Below are 15,884 nucleotides of genomic sequence, written 5' to 3' on the forward strand. Positions count from 1 at the left end.
TGTGCATTGGCGTTCGGCTTCTCATTCACACAAAACGAAGGGCTTGGGGTCAAGGGATTCGGTCATGGGGCGTGGCTGGTGGCTCTGATAACCTGACGACGTTGCTCACATTTTGTTATTGTTATAAAGCAGCTTTTTAATTACAATTTCAGCGGCCGATATTAAAGGGAAGAAGATGATTTAGTAATGGTCGCATGTGCAGCATTTATTTTAACGCAAAAAGCTGATCATCAGAAGAAGAACAAAAGACGCCAGTGGACGAGCTCTCTTTTAAAAAGTAGGGAAACAGTGTGGTGGGGCAAAATTGTTTACCTTAAAGCTGAATCGAAATACGAAAGCTACGGATTTAGAACTATTACTGAATTGTGCAGGCCCTAAAATTTCCCCTTTTAGGAGTCACTCCCAGTTTTTCTTGTTTCTCTTTGTCGTCCATGGAGAAAAAATGTCAATAAAGACACCATTTTCTTTTTCACCTCGTGTTCATCAATTTCTAATTGCTGCGTTATTACCCTCAAAGTGCCTAGTCTTTTCAGTTTGTTTTTATAATTGCAGTTCGTAGTGCCTCCCCCCATGAACCATGGACTTTGCCGTTGGTGGGGAGGCTTGCGTGCCTCAGCGATACAGATAGCCGTACCGTAGGTGCAACCACAACGGAGGGGTATCTGTTGAGAGGCCAGACAAACGTGTGGTTCCTGAAGAGGGGCAGCAGCCTTTTCAGTAGTTGCAGGGCCAACAGTCTGGATGATTGACTGATCTGGCCTTGTAACAATAACCAAAACGGCCTTGCTGTGCTGGTACTGCGAACGGCCGAAATCAAGGGGAAACTACGGCCGTAATCTTTCCCGAGGGCATGCAGCTTTACTGTATGATTAAATGATGATGGCGTCCTCTTGGGTAAAATATTCCGGAGGTAAAATAGTCTCCCATTCGGATCTCCGGCCGGGGACTACTCAAGAGGATGTCCTTATCAGGAGAAAGAAAACTGGCGTTCTACGGGTCGGAGCGTGGAATGTCAGATCCCTTAATCGGGCAAGTAGGTTAGAAAATTTAAAAAGGGAAATGGATAGGTTAAAGTTAGATATAGTGGGAATTAGTGAAGTTCGGTGGCAGGAGGAACAAGACATCTAGTCAGGTGACTACAGGGCTATAAACACAAAATCAAATAGGGGTACTGCAGGAGTAGCTTTAATAATGAATAGGAAAATAGGAATGCGGGTAAGCACTACAAACAGCATAGTGAAAGCATTATTGTGGCAAAGATAATACGAAGCCCACACCTACTACAGTAGTACAAGTTTATATGCCAACTAGCTCTGCAGATGACGAATAAGTTGAAGAAATGAATGATCAAATAAAAGAAATTATTCAGATAGTGAAGGGAGATGAAAATTTAATAGTCATGGGTGACTGGAATTCGGTAGTAGGGAAAGGGGGAGAAGGAACCGTAGTAGGTGAATATGGACTGGGGCAAAGAAATGAAAGAGGAAGCCGCCTGGGAGAATTTTGCACAGAGCACAACTTAATCATAGGTAACACTTGGTTCAAGAATCATAAAAGAAGGCTGTATACATGAAAGAACCCTGGAGATACTAAAAGGTATCAGATAGATTATATAATGGTAATACAGAGATTTAGGAAACAGGTTTTAAATTGTAAGACATTTTCAGGGGCAGATGTGGACTCTGACCACAATCTATTGGTTATGACCTGTAGATTAAAACTGAAGAAACTGCAAAAAGGTGGGAATTTAAGGAGATGGGACCTGGATAAACTGAAAGAACCAGAGGTTGTACAGAGTTTCAGGGTGAGCATAAGGGAGCAATTGACAGGAATTGCGGAAAGAAATAGAGTAGAAGAAGAATGGGTAGCTTTGAGGGATGAAGTAGTGAAGGCAGCAGAGGATCAAGTAGGTAAAAAGACGAGGGCTAGTAGAAATCCTTGGGTGACAGAAGAAATGTTGAATTTAGTTGATGAAAGGAGAAAATATAAAAATGCAGTAAATGAAGCAGGCAAAAACGAATACAGACGTCTCAAAAATGAGATCGACAGGAAGTGCAAAATGGCTAAACAGGGATGGCTAGAGGACAAATGTAAGGATGTAGAGGCTTATCTCACTAGGGGTAAGATAGATACTGCATACAGGAAAATTAAAAAGACCTTTGGAGATAAGAGAACCACTTGTATGAACATCAAGAGCTCAGATGGAAACCCAGTTCTAAGCAAAGAAGAGGAAGCAGAAAGGTGGAAGGAGTATATAGAGGGTCTATACAAGGGCGATGTACTTGAGGACAATATTATGGAATTGGAAGAGGATGTAGATGAAGATGAAATGGGAGATACGATACTGCGTGTAGCGTCTGACACAGCACTGGAAGACCTGAGTCGAGACAAGGCCCCCGGAGTAGACAACATTCCATTGGAACTACTGACAGCCTTGGGAGAGCCAGTCCTGACAAAACTCTACCATCTGGTGAGCAAGATGTATGAGACAGGCGAAATACCCTCAGACTTCAAGAACAATATAATAATTCCAATCCCAAAGAAAGCAGGTGTTGAGAGGTGTGAAAATTACCGAACTATCAGTTTAATAAGTCACAGCTGCAAAATACTAACACGAATTCTTTACAGACGAATGGAAAAATTAGTAGAAGCCGACCTCGGGGAAGATCAATTTGGCTTCCGCAGAAATGTTGGAACACGTGAGGCAATACTGAACCTACGACCAATCTTAGAAGCAAGATTAAGGAAAGGCAAACCTACGTTTCTAGCACATGTAGACTTAGAGAAAGCTTTTGACAATGTTGACTGGAATACTCTCTTTCAAATTCTAAAGGTGGCAGGGGTAAAATACAGGGCGCGAAAGGCTATTTATAATTTGTACAGAAACCAGATGGCAGTTATAAGAGTCGAGGGGCATGAAAGGGAAGCAGTGGCTGGGAAGGGAGTGAGACAGGGTTGTAGCCTGTCCCCGATGTTATTCAATCTGTATATTGAGCAAGCAGTAAAGGAAACAAAAGAAAAATTCAGAGTAGGTATTAAAATCCATGGAGAAGAAATAAAAACTTTGATGTTCGCCGATGACATCGTAATTCTGTCAGAGACAGCAAAGGACTTGGAAGAGCAGTTGAACGGAATGGATAGTGTCTTGGAAGGAGGATATAAGATGAACATCAACAAAAGCAAAACGAGGATAATGGAATGTAGTCGAATTAAGTCGGGTGATGCTGAAGGAATTAGATTAGGAAATAAGACACTTAAAGTAGTAAAGGAGTTTTGTTATTTGGGGAGCAAAATAACTGATGATGGTCGAAGTAGAGAGGATATAAAATGTAGACTGGCAATGGCAAGGAAAGCGTTTCTGAAGAAGAGAAATTTGTTAACATCGAGTATAGATTTAAGTGTCAGGAAGTCATTTCTGAAAGTATTTGTATGGATTGTAGCCATGTATGGAAGTGAAATGTGGACGATAAATAGTTTGGACAAGAAGAGAATAGAAGCTTTCGAAATGTGGTGCTGCAGAAGAATGCTGAAGATTAAATGGGTAGATCACATAACTAATGAGGAAGTATTGAATAGGATTGGGGAGAAGAGAAGTTTGTGGCACAACTTGACCAGAAGAAGGGATGGGTTGGTAGGACATGTTCTGAGGCATCAAGGGATCACCAATTTAGTATTGGAGGGCACCGTGGAGGGTAAAAATCGTAGAGGGAGACCAAGAGATGAATACAGTAAGCAGATTCAGAAGGACGTAGGTTGCAGTAGGTACTGGGAGATGAAGAAGCTTGCACAGGATAGAGTGGCATGGAGAGCTGCATCAAACCAGCCTCAGGACTGAAAACCACAACAACAACAACAACAACAACAGTTCGTAGTGGCTCATATACATTCTCTTTCACGATAAAACACTATCAGATTTAATGCTCCCTAGATATTCCACTCGATTTTCCAGTATTTTTAAACACAATAAATACACACCCTTAGCGAGAGCAGGCATTGCTTACAGGGTAAACATCAACTGTTGAAATTAAGTTCTTCAGAACAGCCACAAGTTATACTCAGCATATTTTATTCATTGGTTCCACTCCTTGATTTAAAGCCAACTACCGTACTTTAAACTTACGTTCCGGAGTTTCTGATGATGCTCTTCTTAAACCTCTAACGGTAAGGTTGGGGTTGGATCCGACCCCAGCGAGTCTGTTTTGTTTATAATTCCCCATTCCCTTTTCTGAGAGCGCTGTGGTTCCAGCTACCCTAGCCGAGAACGCCGAGGAGGCCACGTCAGTGACCTGCAGCTACCCTCTCTATCCGAAACCTACATTACCCGAGCTCGGGTTGGATCCGACCCCACCTTACTGTTTACGTCACACTTATTAGGATTCAACCCCCTATTGATGTTTATATTACATCTAAGTTTAGTTTTCTCTTCTAGTATCTTACTAAAATGGCGCATCAACTACTTAAACTCCTGAGGAGATATACAACGAGTTTCTCCGACAGGAGGCTGAGTCAGACGATGTCGACAATATCGATGCAGAAAACTGTTCAGAAACCGAGGATGATGTATTATTTAATACTGATGACGAGGATGATGTATTTCATTGTGCGGCAGGAGCAGTCGAGTTTGATAATTCTCAGTGAGATGTAGATGATGAGAGAAATTTTGATCTGGGTAAAGACTTAGAGACAATAAGGACCAACAAAACCATCCATTCAAACTTTTCTAGGACACCAGCGTCAAATATTATTACTCATCTCCCTGGTCCACCTGGGGAAGCAAGGGGGTCACTAGTGAATTGGAAATATTTTTATTATTTATAGATTTGAAATTTATAGAAAAAATTGTTTTGTACACAAATCTTGGAATCGAGAAATCTAGGCAAAAGTACAACATGGTCCAGTGGTTTCATTCACAAACAGAGAGCGTTGAAATAAAAGGGCTGATGGGCCTTCTCTTCATGAGTGGTGTCCTAAAAAATTCTATGCTCAGTGTAGATGAGATGTTCTCAGCAACCTATGGACCTCCGGTATTCCGTTGCACTATGTGCAAGAAAATGTTTGCATTTCTTCTAGAAAACCTCCGCTTCGCTGATAAAGCCACCAGAGAGGCCAGAAAAATCAACGACAAATTTGCGGCTTTCAGAGAAGTGTGGGGCATGTTTGAATCTAACAGTGAAAAAAATTATAGTCCATCTGAATATGTCACAGTAGATGAGACTCTACTGAGTTTTCGGGGTGCATGTCCATTCAAAACGTATATCCCATCGAAACCCGACAAATATGGGTTGAAAATAATGTCGCTATGCGACGCAAGGACAGTCTATTTTTTGCGTGAAATTCCATACACTGGCAAAGACAACAGAATAAAGAGGAGACCTGGAGATTTTCCTTTACCTGCCCTGTATGTTTTGCGCCTGACGGAATCTACCAGGGGTTTTAATAGAAACATTACAGCGTACAATTGGTTCTCCTCACTGGATGTGACTGACGCCATCCTACAAAGGAAACTCACATTTGTAGGTACATTGAGAAGGAACAAACCGCAAATACCACCATCAATGCTGCTTTCCGCTCCAGTAGGCTCTTCAACATTTATGTATCAGGACGACAAAACTTTGGTGTCATTTACCCCAAAGAAAAAGAAAAAAGTGTTTCTGATCTCGTCTATGCGCTTCTCTGGAGAGATAAATGAAAAATAAAATAAGCATGAAATTGTGGAGTTCTACAATCTAACTAAAGGAGGGGTCGATGTATTAGATATGCTTTACCACAGTAGGACGACAAAAAGAAAATAGAGAAGATGGCCCATGCGGTACTTTTATGCTATTTTAGACATCGCTGCTATAAATAGTTTTATCATTTACAAAAGCAATAGCAAAATGTCCAGCTTTTCAAATGACGCGAGAATATCATATCTCAAAAATCTTGCTCTCTCTTTGACAAAACCTCTTATGGAAAAGAGGTTGAAGAACACACATCTTCCCTGTGAGCTCCGTTCGTCTATTGGCAAACTTTTAGAAAAAGAACCAGTCGACTTAGACAAGCCTACCCAAGCACAGCCACTAAAGAAAAGAAGATGTGATTTTTGTGACAGATCAAAAGATAGAAAGGGGAATGCTTTTTGTAGTAAGTGTAATCGTTTTATATGTGGGGAGCATAAAGTTATTATATGCCCTAGCTATAAAGAAACTGAGATGTGATAAATTGTGCCAAATATGTATTTTCAGGGCTGTGTGTGATCGTTTCCAGGATAACATTATACATTTATTATTTGTTCCTATTACATTATGTGTACTAAGACATTTATTATTGAGAACTTTATATTTCGAAACTGCTGACACTATAATTATTTTCTACAATTAATAAGAGATGTTTCTAATTTAGTTCCTACCTTTAGAATTTCTAAAGCACTCAAGTTCCTAGTTGATGACTGAATCTATTGATTTTTACTATGTTTTCAATAATTTTATAGAGAATAATTCTATTAAGGTATTTTTTTGTAATCAAGTTCATTTTTTTTTTCAAAGTACTTTATATTCTTACATATTGACTATAAAAATTTAAAAAAATTGTTGTTATAAATACAAATACTACGTGTGTTTAATTGATAATAAAGCTTTTTCCCGTTATTCATTTTTTATTTTACCGTTTATGTCAGGAAATTTCACCTTACCGTTAGAGGGTTAAATTAAAGAACGAAATCGGTCAGTGACAGCGAATTTTGGCTGTACTGAAAAACTTAAATACACATCCGTTCTAGAGACACAAGTAGCTACTGAACTAACGAACGTTCAACCCAGAATCCACACTAGGAGAAAGGTTCCAACACCAACCAACCGCCAACGCATTCATGTTAGCGTCAGTAAACCGAATCGCAACCGAGGATACTCGTTTCGTTGGCTCCGATTTGCCGTCCGTACACAATAGACAAATCTCGGCCAACGAAGCGGTCGACAGTCGTTCATTGGCCTATATGTGCGTTTAAAATTAGTTGCGCCTTTTGACGTTTGGTCCACGGGACGGGACAGGACGCCGTTGCCCAGGTAACGCCAATGGTGAGCCGGCTTCACTACAACGCCGCCAGCAGCTCGGGTAAACAGTACAACGAGGTGTCGCGCACGAAACGGATCTTTGTCCATTTGCCCTCACTGTAAAGTATTTTCTGGCGGTGAAGTGTTCTGCAGTTGGCATGTATTGTGAACAAGTGTTTTCTGTTGGCGTTATAGTAATAATAACAGGGCAGCAGGTCTGATTACGAGAGTTGCAATGAAAGTGGTCGTTCAAGAACACGTTCACTGGTTGTGAAGATAATGTTCTGCTGCAAAATATTCCTTCGAATTCGACAATAGTAACGGAAAATGCGCCCTACCACTCCGTTGTGATGGATAAAGCTCCAACAATGCAGTGGAGAAAGCAGGTATTTTGTTCTAGGTGCAAAGAAATGTTCCACTGGATGAAGTTGAACCTAGTACGTATAAGGAAGGAGGTAACGGAACTTTTAATGCGTGACAAGCCAGAAACTAAATTTCCAGGTCGACGAACTGGCTAATAGTAAAGGTCATAGTTTAATCAGGCTTTCTCTGTATCGTGCTCATTTAAATCCATCTGAGAATATATAGGCCTGTGTGAAAAAAATGTGACAAAAAAATCAAGAAATTTACGATCAGTGATATTGAAATGCTGACAAAAGAAGTCATTACAGATGTTACACCACAGGACTGGTCTCGAGCTGTCAGACGTACCAAGAAGGTAATTACGGAGATATGGATTCATGAATGACTGTGACGAGTTTTAAGTAATACGTTATTTCTCTTGTTGCCATGCTGAAATCTTTTTATTTGTCAAAATGCAGCAGAGTTTAGAAATGTACATCTCGCTTTCTAATGCCGTTAAAGTTGACAGAATCCTGAATCAATGTGTAATTAAACTAGCAACTGAGGGCAAGATGGGTCAACAGTTATAAAAGAGCATATTCTCAGTTTAAAAATGAACGTGTAGCTTCTTCAGTTATATTGTTGCAAAAGCACAGTATTCCTCGTTTCATCAGCTATTGATGGTTCTTAAAAATTATATTGTTTCATTTAAAAAACTATAGTTCCTCGACTATCGCAATAGATATGGAAATTTCGCATGTTAATCATATGGAAAAATACTCCCCTCTTTGTGTGCTACCGTTTGCCAAAATCTTGTTTCGATATCTCAGACCATTTATGAATATTTCATTCTGGCTTTTTCACTGTCGCCTTCTTTCGTGACGGAGCGCTTCACCTACATTCCATTTTCTCGACTTTGGAGATAGAAATCGATATCCTTCCAAGCTTAAAGAATAATTCAAAATGTTATCTAAATTTCATATACAGAAACAACAGGCATCAAACGCAAATCCATAGTGACCCCTATTTTTCATTTCAAACTGTAACAATTTCTTGCAGTAGTTTCCCTGATATGGAAATATCACAATAACTATGCCTATAAACGAAATAATTTTCAGTTCACCATGTAGCTGGCAAATTAAGCTGTCAGATGCGCGAGAATCAGGGTTCATTAACGAACAGTTTCTTTAAAATCGTTTCAGAAAGATTGCAGATCGGCCGGACTGTGCGGCTTGCTGTTCACACAGTGAAGCGAGCTTGGAAGTTCCGTACCGAGCAGGCCTGGCGTTACACTGTGGTCGCCTGCTGACGCAGCTCAGCACACGCTGGCAACTGCGCTTCCCTCCAGTCGCTCCGTAACGAACTATCAAAACTCGTTACTGATTTTAAACGCACAATAGTGTGTACGCGATTTCAGTGAAAGTGTTTTGTGTGAGCGGCAGCAATTATAGTGCAGCACTGACAGAGCATCGCTGAATGAAAGGTCTGAGGAGAGATCCGATTTCATTAAATGGTTTAAAGAAGATGAAAATGAAATTGGAAAACACGCGTGAGCTTGGTGTGGACCTGGAAGAGGAATGCGTTCTATCTCGGTAAACTGTTACCTGGTACCAGATCCCGGTTTCCTGTCTAACGGCTTCTAGAGGGCCGGCCGGCGTGGCCGAGCGGTTCTAGGCGCTACAGTCTGGAACCGCGCGACCGCTACGATCGCAGGTTCGAATCCTGCCTCAGGCATGGATGTGCGTGATATCCTTAGGTTAGTTAGGTTTAAGCAGTTCTAAGTTCTAGTGGACTGATGACCAAAGAAGTTAAATCCCATAGTGCTGAGAGCCATTTGAGCTTCTAGAGGCAATAATAATTTGATTTCAGTATATGATATAATTATTTACGGAATGTAAAAAGTTAATATGCTGCCGCATTCTTCTCATTGAGAGGTATATAATCTTATGTTACAGATTTAACACTGTATGACAAGTATTACAGTTGTAAACTGTGTAGATCCCTTGAGGAAGCTTAGCTCAAGGCGCGCAAATACCCAGTCTATATTCATCCCATATTTGAGATTGAGAGCACTTAGCGACTTCCAAGAAACTTAAAGCATATCGTAATTTGAAACTTTTGTGATACTTTTTCTCATTGACATCTACAACAAAACGATGAAAGGAACAAGGTTATATCTCTTACTACAATCTCGCTGTTCATAGAGCAAACGTGGCACGTCAGGCATGGCATCTTAATTTATTACTTCTTTACTACTAACTCTATTTACAAGACATTTTGCAGCCAGTCTCCACATACGCGACCGGAAAAAAATTCGTGAACATCCATAGACGACGCCGATTTTGATCCAATGACGGCATATGCCACCTGAGGGATAGTAGATTTACTGATAACGGTTTCAGCTTCGTCCGTCAACAGATAGGGTAGTGGCACAGCTACTTGTGTGCCATTTGTGTCTACCCTTTAAGAGGGAATGCTCACAGCCAGAAGGCTCAGTGTGGTACAAACGTGTGAAGCAAGAAGGCAACGATGTCATGCAGACGTAGTCGTGCTTCATATAACCAACTGAGCGAGTTTGAAAGGGGTCAGATTGTGTCCTTGCGAGGGGCGGGATGGTCCTCTCGGAGAAGTGCCACACAAGTTGGACATACTGCATCAGTTGTGCACCGATGTTGGTATCAATGGTCACTTGACCATTCTCACATCCGTAGACGAGGTTCTGGACGTCCAAGCCGCACAGATGCCCACCAAGATCGTCGTCTTGTAAGGGCTGCAGTGACAGATCGTACAGCTACTATAGCCCAGACGAGAGGACTTGTGAGGCTAGACGTGTCATGACGAACTGTGATGGTATACGGGCACGCACACCCCTAGCCTGTCTCCCACTCACACAACAGCATCGACGTGCACGGCTCGACTGGTGACGTCAGAGGATCTTTTAAGAAATGGAATGGCGCGCCGTGGTATACAGAGACGAAAGCAGATTCTGCCTGCACACAAGTGATGGTCGTCTGCATGTAGGACATAGATCTGGTTAGAGCTGTCTCTTAGAGTGCATTCGCTCAAAACACACTGGCTCCACCGCAGGCCTTGTGGTCTGGGGTGCGACAAGCTACTACTCTCGTTCACATTTGGTGTTTCTGGATGGGACGTAAGCAGCGCTCGGCATGTGCAGAATGTTGTTAGACCCATTCTTTTGCCATTGTAGCAACATGAAGGTGATGTATTGTTCCAACAGGATAATGCTCCCATCGGATACGTGTGGGTTGATGGGACGAAAGGTGACTCGTGCGACTCGTCAACCAACAACTCTTACAGATCTACGTGAACAGGCCCAGCACGAGTGGCGTAACGTACACCAGGACAGTATTCTTCATCTTTACGTTCGATTAGATGTCAGAGTCAACGCCTGAATTGTCGCCTGTGAGTGTTTGTGCATGGGTCGATACCAGATGCTTCAAAACCGCTTGTGCTATTGATCTGTAAATGTAATCATTTCATGTACTCCATATGCACAGTTGCAACAATAAATCTTGAGTGAATTAGAAACCTCCAAAAAGGTGTACTAACTTATTCCGGCAGTGTCTATCATTGAATCAACAAAATTATATTGGTGAGCACATAGATTAGGGGATATGACTATCATGAACACTGAGATGCGTGAAAAATTAACTTTTGTTTAAAATGGAGTGCAAATTACCCAGGCCATACTCATCCAATGTTGATAATGAGAGCACCTAGCGACTTCCTACAAACTTTAAGCATGATTTCAAACCTTTTCTAAACTTCTTCTCGCTTACATACTTAACGTCAATTATGTAACACATAAATTTTTTTGTAATCAGAAGTTTGAAGCTGTTTTGTACATGAGACTTTAATTCTTTAAGAAATTGGGGGTTTACTGGTTGAATTAGGGACAGCTACCTAGTAGTATTTGTATGGAGTGTAGCCATGCATGGATGTGAAACATGGACGATAAATAGTTTAGACAAGAAGAGAATAGAAGCTTTGGAAATATGGTGCTACAGAAGAATGCTGAAGATTTGATGGGGGTAGATCACGTAACTAATGAGGAGGTAATGAATAGAATCGGGGAGAAGAGAAATTTGTGGCACAACTTGACTAGAAGAAGGGATCGCTTACTAGGACACGTTCTACGGCATCAAGGGCTGACCAATTTAGTGATGCAGGAAAGCGTGGAGGATAAAAATCGTAGAGTGAGACCAAGACATTAATACACTAAGCAGATTCAAAAGGATGTAGTTTGTTGTAGTTACTCTGAGATGAAGAAGCTTGCACAGGTCAGAGTAGCATGGAGAGCTGCATCGAACCAGTCTCTGGACTGAAGACCACAACAACAACAACAACAACCTAGTAGCATGTAGCACTCCTTTTTGCTCTGCTGATCACAACTCTGCATCATGACTCCAGCGGATGTCTTGAAGTGTTGGAAAGCTGTCCTGGTCCCTAAAATGTATAACGTTGCTCACAGCATTTATTGATTGTTCAACGACGAGTCCAAAGCACATACATCTTATCACTTGACATAATCTCACGTCTGTTCGATAGTTCAATAGCCTTTAGGACGGGCAACGAGATGAGGGGCCGGAGGGGAGGGGGAGGGAGAAGAGTGGCACAAGTGCCCTTTCTGTCTATTGAGGGGTCTTCAAACCACTAAAGACAGAATCAGGGTGCAATTCTGTTGGGGCAGTGTCGTACTGAATGTGCAAATTTGCCTATGAGGCGCTGTATATGAGAAAAGCTTTACCAGGCAGTAGGTTTATGAATCATTTGCTGGTGAGTTATAATATCATGGTTCAGGAAGGTAATACGGAACGCTGTTCTCGATCCCAACGGCCTCGTATCACTAGCAGTCGAGATGACAGGCATCTTATCCGCATGGTTGTAACGGATCGTGCAGCCACGTCTCGATCCCTGAGTCAACAGATGACCATTTACAAGACAACAACCATCTGCACGAACAGTTCGACGACGTTTGCAGCAGCATGGACTATCAGCTCAGAGACCATGGCTGCGGTTACCCTTGACGCTGCATCACAGACAGGAGCGCCTGCGATGGTGTGTTCGACGACGAACCTGGGTGCACGAATGACAACACGTCATTTTTTCGGATGAATCCAAGTTCTGTTTACAGCGTCATGATGGTCGCATCCATGTTTGGCGACATCGCGGTGAACGCACATTGGAAGCGTGTATTCGTCATCGCCATACTGGCGTATCACCCGGCGTGATGGTATGGGGTGCCATTGGTTACACGTCTCGCTCACCTCATGTTCGCATTGACGGCACTTTGAACAGTGGACGTTACATTTCAGATATGTTACGACCCATGGCTCTACCCTTCATTCGATTCCTGCGAAACCCTACATTTCAACAGGATAATGCACGACCGCAAGTTGCAAGTCCTGTACGGACCTTTCTGGATACAGAGAATGTTCGACTGCTGCCCTGGCCAGCACATTCTCCAGATCTCTCACCAACTGAAAACGTCTGGTCAATGGTGGCCGAGCAACTGGCTCGTCTCTACTCTTGATGAACTGTGGTATCGTGTTGAAGCTGCATAGGCAGCTGTACCTGTACACGCCAATCATGTTATGTTTGACTCAATGCTCAGCCGTATCATGGCCGTTATTACGGCCAGAGGTGGTTGTTCTGGGTACTGATTTCTCAGGATCTATGCACCCAAATTGCGTGAAATGTAATCATGAGTCAGTTCTAGTATAATATATTTGTCCAATGAATACCCGTTTATCACCTGCGTTTCTTTTTGGTGTAGCAATTTTAATGGCCAGTAGCGTATGTAATTTGGGTGACCTTGTGTTGACATTCGTCGTCAGCCGTTAAGGTAGCAGACGGCGCTGCAGACACGGTCTCACAGGACCTACACCGACGGCTAGCACCATCTACAGGGAAATTCTGGTGTCATACTTCTGCGTCTGCTATTTATCATTCATTGTCAACGATACAGATTTACGTGACTGGTCGTTAGGTATTGCCAACGCGATAGGCGATAAAGAATTTACAGCTTTTCAGAGTTGGATTAGTCGCTTCAAAAGATCACATAAAATTTTGCCAAGAAGAATAACAAGATTTGTATCGAGAAACAGGTTGGAAAATGAAGTGATTCAAACCTAAATGATAGAAGCTTTTACTACGTATGCAAAGCTTAAAATTCGCTAGTTTCAGTAAATCTTAAGTTTACAATGTAGATTAGTTCGGTTTTCAAAAAGGAATGCGTGTTAAAAGAACACAATCATTCAAAGGGGAGAAACATACAGAGGCTACTGCTGAGTCCACGACTTCATTCATACACTATAATGCCCATGATTAGTCTGGATGGTTCATTGCTGCCTAAACTATATGTATGTCTTCAGGAATAAACTGGACGTTTTTGAGCACTTGTCAAAAGAACAATGTTGTACGCAGATAATCGAATTCGGGAAAACGAGACATGAGAAAATGTTATAGTTATCATGCTTTTTTTCCGTTCCGAGGAAACAAATCTCTTCTCCTATATTCGTGGTCAGGTCATGAAATTTCTGGTTCATTAAAAGCTGTATTTCGAGTTCGTCCCCACAGAGAAGTTGAGATTCTCCAGATTCCACCCCCACGACGAATGCAATTCAACCGTTAGAGAGAGAATTTCAGTGGAAGGCATTTTATAGAAAACTAAAAGAGAAAATCATTGGGTGCAGATCACTGCAGTTTCCAGTCTGCCAGCGTGACAATATTCTCAAGTTGCAGTCAACATTATGTTAGCCGGCCGGTGTGGCCAAGCGGTTCTAAGCCCCTCAGTCTGGAACCGCGAGAACGCTACGCTCGCAGGCTCGAATCCTGCCTCGGGCATGGATGTGTGTGTTGTCCTTAGGTTAGTTAGGTTTAAGTAGTTCTAAGTTCTAGGGGACTGATGACCTCAGATGTTAAGTCCCATAGTGCTCAGAGCCATTTGAACAGTATGTTATCAATTTTCCTTCCCACGGTTTCAAAATTTGATTAAATACGCATGGCGCTCCTCGAAATACACTGATATTAGGCCTGATCAATTTCTAACTCAGGCCCAGTTTTGCGTAAGGAAGTCTAATAACGTCTGCAACTCGCAGGACTATCATATGTCGGTCTTTACTTGTCTGTTATTGGTGCACAAAACGTGTGTTTCGAACATTTGATCGATATTTCGCATTTTTGCGGCAGTTACAATAAATAAAATTAACTCTGATGTGTTCTGTATTTACTTGCGTCTGTTCCACAGCAATTTATAAAAGAAAGTTGTAGGTAACATATCAGTTTTACTTGTCAACGAATGTTTAATTATGTTACGACCACTTTCACTGGGCGAATCAGCTCTCTCATTGCAGTGCCAAGAGAGCGGTGCGTAGCTAACGCCACGTTGTCCCTAGATGGCGTTGGCTTAACGTAACAAGAGAGGTCAGCGCTGTACAATAGGCAGTTACAAGCGAGAAGACTTTCAGGGCATGCCAGCAGCTAAAACATTGCGTACATGCTTTTTTCAACGTTAACTCACAGTAGTAAAAGAAGGCAGCACAAGTCTCGACTTGACAAGTCTGACCATTCCCCTGTTGGTCTCACTGTCTCTTGCCTCACAGCCACAGTCTCCTCCTTTTTGTCGTATTAATAATGTCTCTTCTTACTGTCACTGTCACTCTCTTGCTTTCTCTTGCTGCTACCATCTCATTCACTCTTCCCACTGCTGCCGTTTATTTTCACTGTCACTGTCTCTCTCCCACTCCCACGTTGTCAATGTCATAGGCTCAGTCTCTGCTATCACTGGCTCTTGCTCACTTCAAATTTCACTTTTTCATCATTCCTCTCTCACTAGCACTGTCTCCTTCACTACTTTTGTAGCACTGTTCTGTTACTGTCAACTACACTGAAGAGCCAAAACAACTGGTACACCTACCTGATATGGTGTAGGGCCCCTTCGAGCACGCCGAAGTGCCACAACACGACGTGGCATGGACTCGACTAACGTCTGGAGGGAATTGACACCATGAATCTTGCAGGGATGTCCGTAAATCCGTAAGACTGCTAGAGTACGAGGGAGTGGAGATCTCTTCTGAACAGGACGTTGCAAGGCATCCCACATATGCTCAATAATGTTCATGTCTGGGGAGTTTGGTTGTCAGCGGAAGTGTTTGAACTCAGAAGAGTGTACCTGGAGCCACTCTGTAGCAATTCTGGACGTGTGGGGTGACGCATTGTCCTGCTGGAATTGCCCAAGTCCGTCGGAATGCACGATGGACATGAGTGGATGCAGGTTATCAGACAGGATGCTTACGTACGTATCACCTGTCAGATTCGTATCTAGACGCATCAGGACTGCCATATCACTCCGACTACACACACCCTACACTATTACAGAGCCTCCAGCAGCTTGCATGTCAGCAGGGTCCATAGATTCATGAGGTTACCTCCATACCCGTACACGTCCATCCGCTCGATACAATTCGAAACGAGACTCGTCCGACCAGGCAA

The sequence above is a fragment of the Schistocerca gregaria genome, chromosome X (assembly GCF_023897955.1).
Source record: "Schistocerca gregaria isolate iqSchGreg1 chromosome X, iqSchGreg1.2, whole genome shotgun sequence".
Classification (NCBI taxonomy): domain Eukaryota; kingdom Metazoa; phylum Arthropoda; class Insecta; order Orthoptera; family Acrididae; genus Schistocerca; species Schistocerca gregaria.